This window comes from Hordeum vulgare, chromosome 4H (genome assembly GCF_904849725.1).
Source record: "Hordeum vulgare subsp. vulgare chromosome 4H, MorexV3_pseudomolecules_assembly, whole genome shotgun sequence".
Classification (NCBI taxonomy): domain Eukaryota; kingdom Viridiplantae; phylum Streptophyta; class Magnoliopsida; order Poales; family Poaceae; genus Hordeum; species Hordeum vulgare.
Genome location: NC_058521.1, coordinates 164,200,934 through 164,211,054, shown reverse-complemented (window position 1 = coordinate 164,211,054; position 10,121 = coordinate 164,200,934).

Below are 10,121 nucleotides of genomic sequence, written 5' to 3'. Positions count from 1 at the left end.
CCTCCTGTCGCTCTCTATAAACCTCCACCAGCCGAAGTTCCTCTTCTCGGTTTTTCTTCAACATCTCATCAAGCATAGCCCTCTACTCCATGCAGTACTCTTGCCACTCTCTCTTCTCCTCTGCTTTCTCCTCTACTTCAGCCTTCTCGCGGCGCTCTTCCAAGTCCAAACTAGCCCATGCACGACGGCCTCTTTCACGAATCTCGGTCACCGCCCAGCCCGACATTTCCATGTCAATCCAACGATAGTACATGCATAGATGAGGGGAGACTACGAAAGAAGATAAATATAAATATCAATTAAACGGTAATATCAACAAAGTGTTTATTCTTGATGACATGAGCATACCGGAGGCCTGATGTACGGAGAAATAGAAACGGGTGGATCTTCCTCATAATTGGCACTACTTCCACCCCTGAGGCAAACTAGCACTCTTCATTTTTCGAGGCCTAATGCTTTGATCCGAGCAAGACAAATTCATAATGACTAGAGCGTTTGTGTTTTCAAATGTGGCTGATGTAGGAAGTAGACAATCTAATGCCTCCTTTTTTAGACTCAGATGACAAGCTTCAGGGCAATAGCGGGAAAACAAGGCGGAAAAGAAATGGCGGGAACCAAGGCGGGACAAAAATGACGGGAAACGAGGTGGGAAAGAAATTTGCAGGAAAATCTGACGGGAAATTGAGGCGGGAATGAACAGCCGGGAAAATTTATAGAGGGACAATTTTCATATCATGGACATAAAAAATTATGCATTACATGGCCAAAAAAATAATTCATGCATTTATTGACTTACCAACATCAATTAGTACTAATTGGTCATGGTTAAACTAATTAGTATTAATTGGTCACGGCAAGGCCGATAGGAGCCAGATAGGAGCTTGCACGTTAGCCCGACAGGCCTGTCGGCCTAGCCATAGCTGACAGGGACTAATTGGCCTAGCCATAGCCGACAAGGACTAATTGGTCCGACAGGATCACATTTTTGAAAATTCTTGAAATAACGCAATATTTTTGAAAAACAATAAAAAATGCAATATTAAAAAAACAATATTTTATTCCTGAGATATTGTGAACTACTTTCTCCGTTCCTAAATATAAGTCTTTTTAGAGGTTCCACTAAAAGACTACATACAGATGTATATAAACATATTTTAGAATATATATTTATTTATTTTATTCCATATGTAGTCTTTTAGTGAAATTTTTAAAAGACTTATATTTAGGAACGGAGGGAGTAGCCAATAGTAGTTTTTGAAGGAATAAGCTCCGGTTTCATCCGACGCTTACATGAGCTATATTGCTCGTTTAACTGGATCAACGAAGATTCTTGACGCTCCAATTTCAGCGCTTTTACGTACCAAATCGTCTAATAACTTATTCTTACAGTATGATTTATCAGCCTTTGTTGAAAAACAATGATTGGGCTTCATGTTAATCCATCTGCACTGCCGCCTTGGAAATTGACTGGCTGTGTACGGAAGCAGGCGTCGCGAGAGGTTATTTGTGTAGATCGGTCGATGAGATCCATGCATCAGCCAATTCGAGGGAAACACATAACCAGGCTTGCAAATTAGGAAGTAGCTGTGCTTGTCCGTCGAGTTATTGAGCGATGCCGGTTAGTGTACGCCTGTCATGCATCCAGCTGCTTGCGTGCTGCAGTTCGTTGCATGCCAGCACCCCCATGTGTCTCCAGGTCGCCGGCATGTGAAGCCATGCTCAGTTGGACGTGGCATTAGTATCTGGCCCACCCGCGCTCCCCGAGCTCTCTCCGACATAGGTGAGGCGGACGCGGTGGCCCAAGGCGCGGCGGCAGCCAGCGCAGCGACGGCTCGGGGCGCGGCGGAGGCTGGCGGTGAGACGAGGCCGAGGCTATGGCGACAGCGGACGAAGGCAATGTGAAGCAGCGGCGAAGCAAGCGCAGCGGGGCGGCGAGTCGGCGGGCGGCCCTAGCGGAGGCGAGGTGAAGTAGAGGCGAGCGCGACGGGTGAAGCGAAGCCACGTCGCAATGGGTGAGGCGAGGCACGAGGACGGAGGCACCGAGGCAGGCACGACAGCGGACGCGAGTGTGACGGGTGAGGCACGGACGCTGTCGAGGGCCGGCTCGGGGCGTGAGGCAGTGGTCAGTGGAGCACGGCGCGGCGGAGCCGAGCCTGCGAGGCGGCTCTGCGGCGGCAGCGGAAAGCGCGGTACGCGAGGCCGAATCCGCTGTTGGTCATGCGAGGCCGACTGGCCGAGTCCGCTTCTGGTCATTTTTTTCTTTTATTCACACGTGTGGCTGTAGCAATCCGAGTAGATAAGACCCAATTAGTTATTACCGTAAATCAACCGGTGGTTGGATGGTTAGGAGGACTATGATATTCTCTGGCCATGAGAGTTCAAGTTCGAGACTTAACGATGGTGCTTGTATTTTTCTGGATTTATTCAGTGAAAGAAGACGTTTTCGTCGACAACGAATGCGTTAGTGACGACTTCATCAATCTCAAGATGATGTGCCGGCTTAGTCTCTCGAAGGGTGTGCGTACGTGTGTTCATAGGAGTGAGGCCAACTGGGAACAAGATTTTATGGACAAGGAGAAGGACAAAGTAACGGAGGCGCAGAGGATGCGGCGGATCGGCGCGAAGCGGCGGCTCAACTGCATGCGTAGGTTTAAGGTTTAGGGTTTAGATCTTGCTCACCGACACTTCCCCCTCCGCTCTCCTTTCCTCCAAAGGCGACCAGAGATGCGACTCCTCTGCCGGCTTTGGATCCGGCGACCCCATCTCCCCGGAGGCCTTGTGCTCTTTGGTGGGAGTTGGGGTCGCCGGATCCGGGGTGTGGCTTGTACATCTGTAGTCTAGGTAGGCTTTGTATCTTGGTGGTGGCCGTCCGTCGTCACGTCTCCGGCAGAAATGGCGTGGGCGGTCAATAAGGGTGCCCTTGCTCTCTTCCCATCGCGGTGGTCTGCGCTGCGGTGGACAACAGTGCTGAGAGCTTTAGTCTGCTCGCAGGTCACGTGTGGCCGACGAGATCTGGGTGGTGGGGCTGGGTCGGCGAGGCGGCTGTGGCTGCCTGGCTCGTGCCTTTTGTCCTCCGGGTCCGCCTCCATCTCGGCCATGTTTCCCCCGGCGCTGCCCGACGTAGATTCCGGCCGCTCGTCTCAGGCGGTAAGGTTAGGTTTGGCCTGGCCGGCGTGCCGGCGGCAGGCTTGGTGTGCTCAGGTTTGGTATGGAGGGGACGCCGTCCACCAAATAAGGAGTTCTGTTCGCCTCGGTTTCGTCTCTGCCACATCGACACACTCTCCGGATGTGAAGCCGACGGAGTCTCGTATAGGAGTGGTCGGGCCGGCGTTCGTCACCCGTGCGGTGACCTCGACGGCTAGCGAGAGACTTGGCGGCTCAACACTCGGGTGGTGGTTTGCGGCGGCAGATCTGGTAACTCTCCTTCGACTTTGTCTAACGGAGGTGCTGGAACTGGAACCGAGGATTTGCATGAGGGCGTTCCCCGGTCGACGTGCCACAGCGGTTATGCCTCGCCGGTTGCGGCGAGGCTCATCTTCGACTCAGATAACCCTTTTGGACGATGTTGTGCCCTTGGTTCTGTGCTTGATGGTTTTCGGCCCCTTCCTTCGCCGTTCGTCTCGTTGTCGTCGTCGGCGGCTGGTGTTGGCTCTTCCTGCGTTAAGGCCCTTGAGAGTTTGGATTGTAATTTTTCTTTCTTTGGGATATTTTTGCATTTGTTTTGGGACATCTGTGGTCTCTCGTGGTCTCTCATCGATGCTGCGTACATGCTGTGTTTGTAACCTTTGCTGGTTAAGATATATGTAGTTATCCTTGAAAAAAACTGGGTGCGCGGGAGCCGACGCTGAGCGGGTGTGCGTAGGCAGGAGCCACCCGTGGCAGCGACGCACGGAGGCGATGTGCGCGCGGCTGGCCGCAGAGTAGCGTGCGGAGGCTAGGCGAAGCCAGCGAGGCTCACCGGAGCCGGCGGGTCAGCGCAGGTCACGCACATGTTGATGTAGATTCCTTAGAATTTGACTAGCAGAAGTGCCCGTGCGTTGCAACGGATAATAAACCTCTATATGTTGAGGTATCGATGCTAGTTACATGAAAACTTAGTAGCAAATATGCCCGTGCGTTGCAACGGGTAGTAAATATTTCTTACCGAGACATTATCATTTTAATCCAATTTTAATTCTGACTCGTCATATTGATGTTGTGCACCTCCGACCATATTCAGACATCATCGACATGGTGTCGTTCGACACCAAGGAGGTAGCGTTTATAAATTAGGTATATTCCAAAAAGCCTACATGTATAGCCATCACATGCAATAGATGAAAAATATATTAAGATTGCACTTATTAATTCAAGTGTTATCCTAAAAAAGTAAACTATCAACATTCATTATTATCAGATGAATAGTTTGATTTTTTTAAAATAAACCTTCGTGTACTTTGATGTTCATCAATTTTATAAGTGCACGCACATCCTATAAAAATTATTTTTGTATTTACTTAAAAAAGTGTAGTCTATTGGTAAAAACGCGCGTGACTTCTGCAAAGAAAAGGCACGTACTAAGGTCTTAGATCATGAAATATATACAAAGAAAAAACTTAGATTATAACATTTCTCAAATATTGACAATTAAGCTTACATGTTACAATACAGATCGTGGGTATGAAATATAGACAAATACTGATTTACATTATACCATATATAGTATTTTAAAAATATTAAATAACAACATATTCAAACTCTACACATTCCAATCAAATTTGACATATAACATGTTTAAATTAGATTTGTGGTTTAAAAAATATTGTTATTTAAAAATAAATATTTATTTTAAATAGACTCCGGGGTTATTAAAATTATTTGACATGTAAAATAACAACATATTCAAACTCTACACATTTTTTCTAATCAAATTTCATATATAACATGTTTAAATTAGATTTACGGTTTAAAAGATATTGTTATTTGAAAATACATATTTATTCTGAATTCACTCTCGGGTTATTAACACATATGTGAGGAGGGTTTACGCAAAATTATAAAAAAGCGGTTCGCTATGACTAAAGTATAAACCACGTTTTATTTAGCGTAAATGTCAGGGGATTTTGTGTAAAATACAAAAAATAATTTAGACTCACTTAAAGACGGACTGCTGGTTGATTTTGGGAAACTACAGGGTGTTTTTTACAAACTGACCACGACGGACGATAAAAATAGTATCTGCTTTATTATTAGGGAAAGATTCTTGCATACTCCCGCCGCACGTGTTGATACAAGTTCGTACGAGGTGGTGTACGTCGGCTCTAGTAGAATTTTGTCTCGCTTGATCAATCAACAACATGGAGTTGCCTAGGGATCTTAGAGCTCCGGATGGATCGCCTCGTCTGATGAACTTGGAGGCGATATGGATCCTGTAGAGAATTATGTTTAGGTTATGTAACACTCAATACTTATTGGATGCACTAGGCACGTATATATATGTATAAGATTAGCCTTTATCTCAACTATACAAGGAACTAGGAGGTGGACCTAATGACACAATATACATGCACAAATATATATTGAACACCCCTCCCCCTCCCCCGCAGTCGAAGCGTCACAAGAGACACACAGACTGGAACGAAACTTCTCGAATGTGGAAGTAGGCAGTCCCTTAGTCATCACATCGGCGGACTGTTGTGCGGTTGAAAAATGAAGAACCCGTATGTGACCAAGGGCGACCTGTTCGCGCACAAAGTGGATATCAAGCTTGACGTGCTTCGTCCGGCGATGATGAACGGGGTTGGCGGAAAGATAGACAACAAAGACGTTGTCACAGTAGACAACCGTGGCCTTGGTGACACCATGATGCAACTCTTGTAGAAGCTGTCGAAGCCAGGAACACTCGGCAACTGCGTTAGCCACTGCTCGGTACTCGACCTCCTCACTCGAGCGTGAAACGGTTGGTTGCCGTTTGGACGATCAGGAGAAAAGTGAAGGACTAAGATAGACACAGTAGCCGGACGTGGAACGTCGTGTGTCAGGACAACCATCCCAATCAGCATCAGAATAAGCCACCAGATCCAAAGAGGGAGATGCCGTGAGGGTGAGTCCGAGGGACATCGTGCCACGGATATACCGGAGAATCCGTTTTGCGAGCGTCCAGTGGGAGTCACGAGGAGCGTGCACATGGAGGCACACCTGCTGCACAACATACTGCAAGTCTGGTCTGGTGAGTGTCAGATACTAAAGAACACCAACAATGGAGCGATAGAATGGAGCATCCGACGCCAGTGAGCCCTCCTGAGCAGGAACCTTGGCCTTCATGTCAATAAGAGTAGCGTCATGATGACAGTTGAGCATACCAGCGCGCTCAAGCAGCTCATGCGCATACTTCTGTTGATGAAGAAAGAAGCCGTCAGGTTGCCGGACAACCTCAATGCCAAGGAAGTAATGATGAGCTCCCGAATCCTTGATGGCAAACTCGTTACGCAGCCGCAGAGTAATATGTTGAAGAAGAGCTGCGGAGGAGGCCATGAGGATGATGCCATCGACTTATAGCAGCAAGTAAGCAGTCGTGTCGCCGTGGTGAAGAACAAACAAGGAGACGTCCGAGCGAGTAACACAGAAGCCCTTTGTCTACAGAAAACCAGCGATACGGTGGTACCAGGCGCGTGGAGCTTGCTTAAGGCCATAAAGAGACCGGGAGAACAAGCACACATGACTGGGATGAGTGGCATCGATGAAACCAGTGGGTTTCTCACATTAAACCTGCTTCAGCAAGGTGACCATGAAGGAAGGCGTCGGAGACATCCATCTGATGAACATGCCAGCCACAAGAGACTGCTAACTGGAGAACGGTGCGGATCGTGCCAGGTTTGGAAACCGGCGCAAACATCTCGGTGAAGTCAACACCATCTCGCTGACGGAAACTACGGACCACCCATCGAGCCTTGTAACACTCAAGAGTGCCATCAGAGCGGGTCTTATGGCGAAAGACCCACTTGTCGCTGATGACATTGGCGCGAGGAGGCCACGGAACCAAAGTCCATGTGCGATTTCGCTGAAGGGCGTCAAACTCTTCCTGCATCGCAGCTAGCCAGTGAAGTTCATGGAGTGTGGACCGTACAGAAATAGGAAGGGGTGACGGCTCGGAGCTGGATGCTCCAAGAAGGTACTCGTCGCTGGAGTACCGCAGGCTCGATCTGTGAACATCGACTGTCGTGGGTATAAGTCTGACAGTAGATGTGTAAGGTACGAAAGGATGGGCAGAGCCTTAGCTACGGCGAGGTTGTATGAGTTCAGGCCCCTCTATGGTGTAGGTAAAAGCCCTACGTCTCAGTGCTCTTGGGAGCTTAGTGTCGAGTGGAATATAGGATTAAAGTAAATGCCAACCCCTGCACCAGTGGGAAAGGGCGGCTTATATAGAGTGCGCTGCCCTCCACAACGGCCCGATGGACAGGGGTTGAATAGTGGCGAATAAATGCCTACGTTACAGGTAACGTATGCCTTAAATGCTAATAATGGTGTACAAAAACGTATGACCGTTGCCCTCCTGGGAGGTTACGATGTACAGAGTGGAATTCAGTCGGTACGATAAATATGCTCCGAATGCTCGTCACCGACTGGATGATGGGGGGTCCTTAGTTCAGTCGGACCTGTCTAAGGGCCTTGCCCTCTATGAAGAGTAGTCCTTGGGTAGGACCTATAGGGCAGGCCTATGACCCTACCCTGGGACTATAACCCCATCATTAGTCCCCGAATGGATCGGGGTTGGAATGACGAAGTGGTGCCTGGAGTACGGATCCGACTGGTATGGATGTGACTTTGGCGTTGTTTGCCTCGATCCATTTTATCCTTTCGACCAGTGATCCGAGTGAATATACCAGTGAAACGAACCGTCAGGGACCGAGTGCTTCCGCAGAATCTTTCGACGTGACCGGTCAAACTGACAGCGACGGATTTTCTGGGATCCTCAAATTTCGGTCGCCGCGCGCTGAGCGGGGATGTCGACATCGCCATCGAGTAGTTTCTGCCTCCTCGATTACCCCGCCGTTATCTTCTCCACTAACATCACAGTAGCCGGTCGGGGGATAAGATTTCGGGGCCACCTGTTAGTGACCCAGTCGGAAGCTTATTTAAGCCTCTCCGGCGGGGGTTTCTTGTTGCGCTGCCCTTGTTACTCGCATTCACTCCGCTCTTCCCGTAGCTCCCTGCGCGCTCCAAGCCTCCTCCTTCCTCTCTTCCTCGCCGGATCTGTCGCCTTCACCATGACGAAGGGACAGACCAGCAAGCTCGAGTCGTAGAAGAAGAAGAAGAAGGGGGCGGCCCCTGCTCAGCGGCGACAACGGGCACTGCCGGCGGGTTGGATCCAGGGGGATTTCCTCCCTTCCACGGTGACGGCGGACGACTTGCTGGAGCTGGTGGAGCACGGCATGATCGCCAACAAGTCATGGAGGCTGCCGGCGGAGGGTGAGATGGAGCCGGCGTCGCAGGAGGGGGAGCGTGTCTTCCTGCTCAGCCACGTGTTCAGGGGCTTCTCCTTGCCTCCCCACCCCTTCTTTAGAGGTATTATGAATCACTTCGGGGCGCAACTCCATCATTTTCCTCCCAACGCGATAGCCCATCTTGCCGCATTCGTCACCCTTTGCGAGTGCTTTATCGGATGTCCCCCCCACTGGGGGCTCTTCAAGTACATCTTCTCTGCTAGGTCCCAGACTGTCAAAAAACTAAGCCAGTCGAACGATAAAACTCATCTCCTCCAGCTCTACGGGGGTTAGGCTTCCAGAAGAAAACGAAGAGTAGCTACCCCCCTCTCCAGTTGTCCGAGTCAGTTAGGAACTGGCAGTCGACCTGGTTCTACTGCCAGGACATAGCTTGTCCGAATGCTGCGACTAGGTTGCCACCCTTTAGCCTAGACCGTCCGGCCCCTCCCAGGCAGCTTGCGCTCTCAAAGGTGGAAAAGATCCAGATCCAACCTCTGGTCGACGCACTGATAGCTGTCGTCCGCAAGGGAGTCACCGACACAGATTTGCTGGAGACTTTTCTGGGTCGGCGCATCCAGCCGCTGCAATCCCGACACCACGCCATGTGGCACTACACGGGGCCTGAGGACTCCACTCGGACTCATCTGTAATGCTTGACCGGGGAGGTTGTCACAGCATGGGTCCGCGGCATCACAGGCGCATGCGACAACTCCAGAGGAGCCCGGCGGGTGAAGCCCTTCCGCGCCGATAATCCTCCTCTGAATGAGGCGAGCACCCCTTGTCGAGTGCTTTCAATCTTCTTAGATTTATCGCTTTTCTTGTACCGCCGCCTGACGTCTAACGTTGTCGACTGTATTTTGTGCAGGAGTGGACCAACTGGTATTCTCCCGTCTCGAACGGGAATCCAGCTGAGGAAGAGGAGGGCAGCCAGGAGGGCAGCGTGGACAGCGCCGAGTACGTCTCCGATAGTGGGGAGACGGAGGAGGAGACCGAAGAGGAGGAGGGGGAGGTTGGGGAGCAGAGCTCGCCACCTCCACCATCAGAGCGTCGAACTAAGCGCCGTCACGAACCCGCGACTCTGCCGGCTCCTCCAGCGGCCCCGAGTGCCCCGCCAGCTCCTCCCGTGGCTCCGAGTGCTCGAACCGTGAAGAGGACCAGGGACGCTGCTGCCGAGCCCACGGACCAACCGTCCAAGGTGGCCAAACTAAGTGGGTCCACGCCTTGGAAAGCTTTGCCTCGGATGAGGATCGCTGTTCCAGTTGCCTCAGTGTAAGTGTCTTGTTCTCCCATCTTCTTTCAATATTTGATTGAACTCATGCTTATCGGTCGAGTGGATTTTACTCGACAGAGCTGCTACCTCCGCCACCTCTCTGCCGCGCTAGGACGATGATCCCGTGGATACGGATAATGCTGCCACATCCCAGCAAGGTACGTTGTGACGACTCCGAGAGTTTGCATTATTGTTTCGCGAGTGCTGCCTTTAATCTTGCCCTTTTTTTGTAACCTCATGTTGTTCAGTCGGGCTTCCTTCGGAGGTGATTCATCTGGAGGAGGACGACCAAAGGGGATCAGGGCCAACTTTGGCGCCTGTCCTTGAGGTTGTTCCATCTGCTACTGCTCCCACCATGGACGCGCCGTCGACCGAGACGATGCCGTCGA